Below are 7,816 nucleotides of genomic sequence, written 5' to 3'. Positions count from 1 at the left end.
GTAAATTGAAGTTTTTCGTTCAAGAAATATTACACATAATGTCTAGTAATGAACGGTAATATTCAAAAGCGTAATAAATCTCTGTGATCAGCCCAAATTTAAGAAATTTAACTGAAATACTAATAACATTGTGCTGGCGTTTTAATGCCTATAACAGCAAAGATGACACAGTGAAAGGATTTCTGCGTCACACCTGTTCACCCTTTTAGAGGCACATGGATCTTTTTGAGGTCTTCATCGAGGTTTACTATTGGCTTTTTTCTCTTTTATAGCTGCTGCAAGTGTTCCTGGTACAGGTACTTCCTGTACAGCCATGGGTTATATAAGTGTAGACTATTGGTTCAAAACGCTAACGCTTCTACCCACGTCCTTCCACACTTTGCCAATGTTAAAATGTCTTCGGGAAGTTTACTTGAACTTTCTTGTAACTTTAGAACTGTAAATATTCCGTTATATATGGATGTTTTCGGCCACTGTGTTCTTTTAAAAACCAAATTCCCACACAGTAGGAATTTTATTTTGAATGTTTAGACGATAGAAGGATTGTGAAGGAAACAGGATTTTTCCAGACGTTTGCCAACGCTTAGTGATACAAAATAATCATTAATACCACATTTCGAAATTGCAATCTGATCTCTTCTTCAGGTAAATAACTAACCTAACACATAATTACGAACTAGGTTAAAACTGAATTACAGAAGTTTTAACCATTTAAAAATATTAGTGTTGTGTTTAGTTTTTTATTAAGTGCATGTTTTAGAGTTGTTGAAGTTGACACACAACACGGTGGTTGTGATTCCTGACATGTGTATCACAACGGTCTGGTATGATTTGTTTATTTTACCCTGGTTTATATTTTATGTGTTAGGATAGTTATTTACCTGAAGAAGAGATCAGATTGCAGATATCGAAACGTAGTGTTACTATTTTTTGTATGTCTGAACGATGGCAAATGTCCGGAAAAATTCTGTTTCCTTCACAGTAGGAATTATTTATTAAAATGTCAAAACCGGAAATAAGTACGTAATTATAATGTCAAAAACAAAAGTAGGTGCGCTTTATGTTACGGCTAGCGAACCGTTTATCTACAAACCCTGAACTTTGAACATTTGACTGACGCCTACTTTGTCACAAAACATGTAAAACTATCTTATTTTTAGTTGTTTATTGTCTTCTATTTACTGGTATAATATTCTAAATTATGATGTACTGAAATTTCAATTTTTGCTCATTGTCCACTGGACTGTGTGTCACTTCCAAAAATCAGCGGCCGTTCACAAATCCTTCGGAAATCAACTGATCCTTCGGAACGGCTTACGCTTCATTGGTCCCAACTACAACTGGTGAAGTCGTAATTTGAGTTATGTACATAGCCTACCACTGTTTTGTACTCCATTTTGAAAGATTTTACAAATAATAAATCAACTTTTGATATTAATAATAGCTCTTGATATATTAATATGTGGTTTTTCACCAAACACATTTCACCTCAGAAAGGTAGGCTATGTTTGATTTGAACCTTAATTGATCATCGCTCATATACGACTTTTTGCAACAAAATATCTTCGTATTATCTCAGTATTATCTCCCAATCCCTAATCCTTACTTTACTAAATAACTTCTTTTAACACATTCGGAATAACTATACCACATGAGTGCACATACTTTATTTTGTTCACTTTACGTAAGACTAAACTTGTTGTAAATGGAAAGGTTAAAGTTACACCAAATATCATGATGGTTAAGTTTTCTTAAATATCATGATGGTTTAAGGTTTCTTATATATCATAATGGTTTAAGGTTTCTTAATTAGCATAATGGTTTAAGGTTTCTTAAATATCATATTGGTTTAAGGTTTCTTAAATATGATGTTGGTTTAAGGTTTCTTAAATATCATTATGGTTTAAGGTTTATTATATATCATTATGGTTTAAACTCCTTAAAGGATCATGATGATTTAAGGTTTATTATACATCATTATGGTTTGAGATTTTTGTGGGATGAATTCAACCTGCTTCGTGCAGCCTGCTTTTGTTTGTTTTAGAGAATTAAACAAATATATATTCTAAATCAGATTGAGAAATTCACAGTAGGAGTGATAGGGGTCAAGATTTGCATAGAAACTAAATGAATTAATAGATAGCAAGTAGGCTATATCAATATACCAGGAGAGAATATTGCGTGTGTTGGTGTGTAGGTTGACCTATAATAAAGCATCTGCGAATGGAGCACTTATGATGCATAACACAAATTTCCTATAATAAACTATTAAAAAATCTGCTCCTTTGGGAAAGTTTTACACAGTTACACAGTAAAAAATGAGAGTTCTCAGAATATTTTCGTTACAAATTACAGCCCTAAACCTTACCGGCTGAGGACAGAATAATGTACCCTATACTTATATTAGTAACTCTTCATTTTTATGGAGCCATACGTTTTTAAAGATTATACACGGCTTTAATATCTTTATGGTCATTCAAAGAACACGTTCTACATAAAAGTATATACATTAGAAACCCAAATTGGCGGCGGTAATTTCTAATGATGTATTGTATGTTTGTATTGAATGTACTAAACGTGCCTTAGATAGGTTCGTCAGCCTCTTTCAATAATAACTACATTTCAATCCATTACACAAATTTTCACGTAGGAAATATATGTTTTTTTGCTTTTTCTATCTTAATTGCAACACGGGTATCACATGTACCTGGAAGCAATAGTGCTAGTATTGTATATACCGATTTAAGCAATTTAAAACAATTTTTACGCTTATCAATTTTTTCAAAGTATAGGTTTCGAGATAGAAACATTTTTTGGAAAAATATATAGCTATTACGTAAATATCGTCGAGCAACGTGTTTAGATCATTTAAATTAGAACTTGCTCTTTAAGTTTTTTATGTATATTGTGAGGTTTTAAGAAAGAGACTATAGAAAGATTTTACTGACGTATAGCAGTAGAAACCTTAAAAGAGTTTACACGATTCTATTAAGAAACTTATAATTGTAGGCTATTATTTGTCAATGAGCCATAACTGTTTATAATGAGCCAACGTGATATCTATACATTTTTTTGTGGTACATGATTTGATTATTAAAAAAATTAACACTAAATTATCTAAAACGGTGGTATATCTATTGTATATTTAACTTTTTATCTCGACTATGGTTATATATAGAATTAAAATAATGTATTAAAATCTTCATGATATTAGAAACAATTGCTGCGAGTTATAATTCTTCATAAATCTTGAAAGTTATCAAAGACCCACAAAACCTTTGGCTTAGATCTGCGTGTGCAAATACTGAGATATTATTGCATTTTAAAATACCTGTAATTAATTAGGCGTAATTAAAACAATTCTGTACAAATTACCATTAAGAATTATTAAATGGTCTATTTGGTATTTTAGAATAACAGTTTCACATGAATAACGCCTTTTTCCAAATCTGTCGGAAGGGAAGTTTGATTATTTTTTTATAAGGTATCAATTATATTTAAAGAATAGAAATCGTTAGCGAGATGCAGTTTAGATACAGAAGGCGACATACCGTAAATATTTAAACCTTATTGGTACAAGACCAAGATACTCAATTAACTTGAAATTGGGGGTTGTAACTAGATTCTTGAAAGCTTTTTTGATGTAACTTAAAAACGCTTTGTTAATTTCCTCCTTCGAAATTCAAGTTGATTTTGCTTAGCAACAATTGGTCAGTTGAAAGCCTAATTAATAATACATGATAATGTATAATATATTTCATTATAGTGATACGTGTTGTTATAAGAGAGTTTATTCATTGCTAAAAATACAATTAGTATCAAATGGGGATAAATATATTGTCCCTGGGTGCTGGAAGATATATTATATGACAATCCAAAAGGCAGTTAAAAACCATACCATTTGTGGCTCAATTCTGTGGATATCGTTGATTTGACATCGAAAAGTTATGTAAAGAAATCGTTTTCAAATCAAATATAGTAGCTAAAATAAAATAATCTTCAAAATAAAGTTTGGCTTCCCAGAAAAAGAAAAAAATATATATACTTAAGTAACAACAAAGGATATAAAGTGTAGATTTCACCAATTCCATAAAAAGTCAATATTGTGCTAGAATGAGAATTACTGTGAGTGAAAAAAGCATTAAATAACTTATCAGTTAAAAGTGTAATGATCATATAATACTATAAATAATCCCATATAAAGGTTAAACAACTTCGCGTTAACACATCGCATAGTAAACTAATTATATAAAGTTAAACAGTGAGTAAATACACAAATGTAATACTTGCAGTAATTAAAGCAATCCATAAAAATAATTAAAAAACGATCACAAAATATGCACTACAGACACTGGTTTGTTAAAACAAATTAACAACAAACAGAACGATTGTGAACAGAGTGGCGCACAGAGCGATAACACAAAATAGAGAGGTTGTATCAATATATCATGCAACGTACAGTGCAAGGTGCGGCTAGGCTGGCGGCCGGGGCAATACTGCAGGCTGGAGCTGAAGACGGCCGTAGCACCAGCAGCGAAAAGTTGGCGAATCTGGAACCGGAACCTGATACACAACGGAGGAGTCAATCTGCACAGTTAGGTGGCATTGGTTAAATAGTGTATTTTCATAGAACATATAAAATACATAGAACATTCACAATATTAATATCGATATCCGTTTAAAAGGTATTAAATTAAATTCATAATTAACAAGATATTAAAAAAACATTCATGTCTAATTTATCACGGTTCCATCCAATGCCATTAGTTTGTTTACTTACTAAAATATTCGTTTAAACTACATAACCCATTCACTAGAAGGAGAGGTCTCAGTTTTGTTTCCAACAAAACCAAAATGTTCCAATTTTAACAGATTTTGGCTGGTGATAGAGATTACTGGACTTGTGTATATTTTTCAATACGATTAATCTACTGCTCAATCAAATAGTATTAATTATATCTTGCATTATCTAAATACATAATAATTTAAATAGTGTTAAGGTTATTTAACAAAAAATTAAACTGGAAAGAGACACAAGAATAATGAATGACGCCTTCTCTTTAAAAATGTAGTCGACCTCCACACCGTCCCTGCCTTTTAAGCCGCAAAATAGTTTCAAGGTTCGTTTTTAGTATAACATTCTTTCCATAGAAGCCTCGACAGTAATACCAGAGAACAAAAGAATACTATCAGCAACGTGTCTTATCACAGGCTAAGCTTTAGAACAGTGTTATCGCTACAGGATAAACTAGTAGTAAACTTGATTAATAATTAAGATAAGACTGTTTCTTGTTGTTGAGATAATGCAGGAGATATACACGTATTTCTGTAAAAGATTAGAAGCTCTTTTATGCTAATATGTGGTCAATATAAAAATCTATGTGATTCCATATAAAAGGTACAACGTCTGTTAGTAATGTTTATTTTTCATATCATTAAATCCGAATCCTAATAATATTATAAATGCAAAAGTGCCTTTCTTCGTTTGTTTTGTTTTCACGCGTAAACTATTTAACCGATTTTAACTAAAATTTTACATGGACATTCTAACGGCCCTTGGTATGAATATAGGCCTATTCTTATTACGAAAATCCCTCTGAACTACGCCCCACTGGTCTTTTAAAGTAGCAACAAATCCCATCTTGGCCTCTAAATTTGCGTAATATTATTTAAAAGAGCCTGTCTAATGTACTCAACTGTTCCATGTAAACATTGTTTTGTGACAGCACAACCATATGATTAACTCATTTATAATCACTTTTTCAAATTGTTTACATGCATAGTGTGTAAATTCATAGGAGTCATTGCTTTAGATTTCAGCGATTAGTTAAGAAAATTTCCTAAAATATAAGATGGTCAGAACCTTCGCCAAAGACTCCTTTTGAAGCAGTCGGGAATAACTATGCTAGATATACGTTCCCTTTACTATTATTTTTAACTAATGTACCAATTCCAGATCTATTTCTTCTAAAATGCTAAAAATATTTTTCAGTTTATATAGAAACAAACCCGTAAATAATGTCATTATTAATGTACTTTATAACTGTACAGTTTAGAAAATATTTATTATTATATATAAAGGACAAAGTTATGACCTAACTTTTACTATAAATATAAGGGCTGTTATCAAACCCGCCTTAGTTGTCTTTTGATAGAAGTAGGCTTTTCTTATCTGTGATATAGGCTATTTTCTTCGTCGGGAAACAAGGCAAAATAAACTATGGAACAAAAAGTACTAAGGACGAAATAAATTACAATGGCAATGGTAACAAGGCAAACTCAATATTGACGTCGGGAACAGAATATTCACTCGAATCAGCCGTGGTTACGTGCACCGCCTACGAAATTGGGTGCGAAGCCGCGGGTAACTGCTAGTACACGCATACTCAACACTTAATGAATTAATTTGTAGATCATATATTAGAAAATGTATAAAATTTCCATTTTGTAAAACAATAATATAAACGCATTATTCCTAAATAAAAACATGGCACTTTTCATATTCATACTGCAACAGTTCATATTTTAGTGTGCAACAACCGTTTTTTTCCTCTCTTCAAAGAAGTATTTGAAATAACTGTGACTAACTGTAACTTTTTCTCGTGTTCTTTGCGAGAAAAATCTGATAAGACTGGTAGATTGTCTTTAAAGTAGGTCTCAGACAGTTCACATTGTGCATTCATCTGTATGGCGGAATTTTCGAAAATTGGGTTAAAAGTGGCGAAAAAGACTTTAATTTTGTTTAAGCTGGAGTTTCATTCGCAATTCCCATCCCGTAATATTTTCAAATTAGAGGCAATTCACACATATGTAACTGTATATTTTGTCTGATTTTGCACAGTCTTAATCTTTTTGACGAAACTGTAGACTTTAAAAACGTTATTGTAACAGACTTTCCAATATCTCTTATGTCGCTGAGGGAGCAGCCATCCAAATTTTCAAAACAGGAATATTAATACAAGTACATTATGAACTATTAAGCATCTTAAGGTAAACCCAAAAATAAGTTTTAGATTACTCGAGCCATTTACAACTTTTGTTCTTAGATGTATTGATTTATCATAAAATTTCATGATGATGACCAGATTTGAATTGTATAGAATAACATAAAACAATGCAAATATAAACTATGACTACTGCATTTTCCGACGAATTTTGAACGAAACTAAGTATGAAAATATAACAACTGTTTTTGGGTAACCTCACACATTATCGATTTTCAAGATGGGAATTTCTATTTTGTAAAATTGTTTTACAGCTATTATACAGTGCAGATTAAGTCATTTAAAAAGTTAAGTTCTGGAAAAACTATATTTTGGTATAAGCTATTAGTATAATGGACTTTGAGTATTCAATAACTGATCATTGGATTCGAGCAAGAGTTTGGTCCCCCATTTTGAATAATTTTATTAAATTCCGGTGTTTTATATTGTAAATAGTTTAATACAAATTTACACAAACAGTGTCACTTTAAATGGACTCAAACATTAAACTTCACGCAAATAAATGTTAAATGATAGCATGTTACATTTAACATTGAATTTGAATTGAACTAACGGAGATAGTAACTGTTTTTAAAGACCAAAAATAGCTATATACAGTACCGATCGAAGTTAAACTAACGTACATTATTTTAAATATCGTAAAGTTAGCAAGCCAGGTGACTTAGACACAGTTCACGCGATCTAGCAAAACCAGATAGAGATTTATGAAGCACAGCACACCTGTTGAATGTCTTAACTTAACCTGAAAAAGGGTCATTTTCAACATCATGATTGCAGACACTGTTATTCCGTATTAGGTCTTAAATTGATCA

The sequence above is a fragment of the Homalodisca vitripennis genome, unplaced genomic scaffold (assembly GCF_021130785.1).
Source record: "Homalodisca vitripennis isolate AUS2020 unplaced genomic scaffold, UT_GWSS_2.1 ScUCBcl_4689;HRSCAF=11026, whole genome shotgun sequence".
Lineage (NCBI taxonomy): Eukaryota > Metazoa > Arthropoda > Insecta > Hemiptera > Cicadellidae > Homalodisca > Homalodisca vitripennis.
This window is presented reverse-complemented; position numbering follows the sequence as displayed.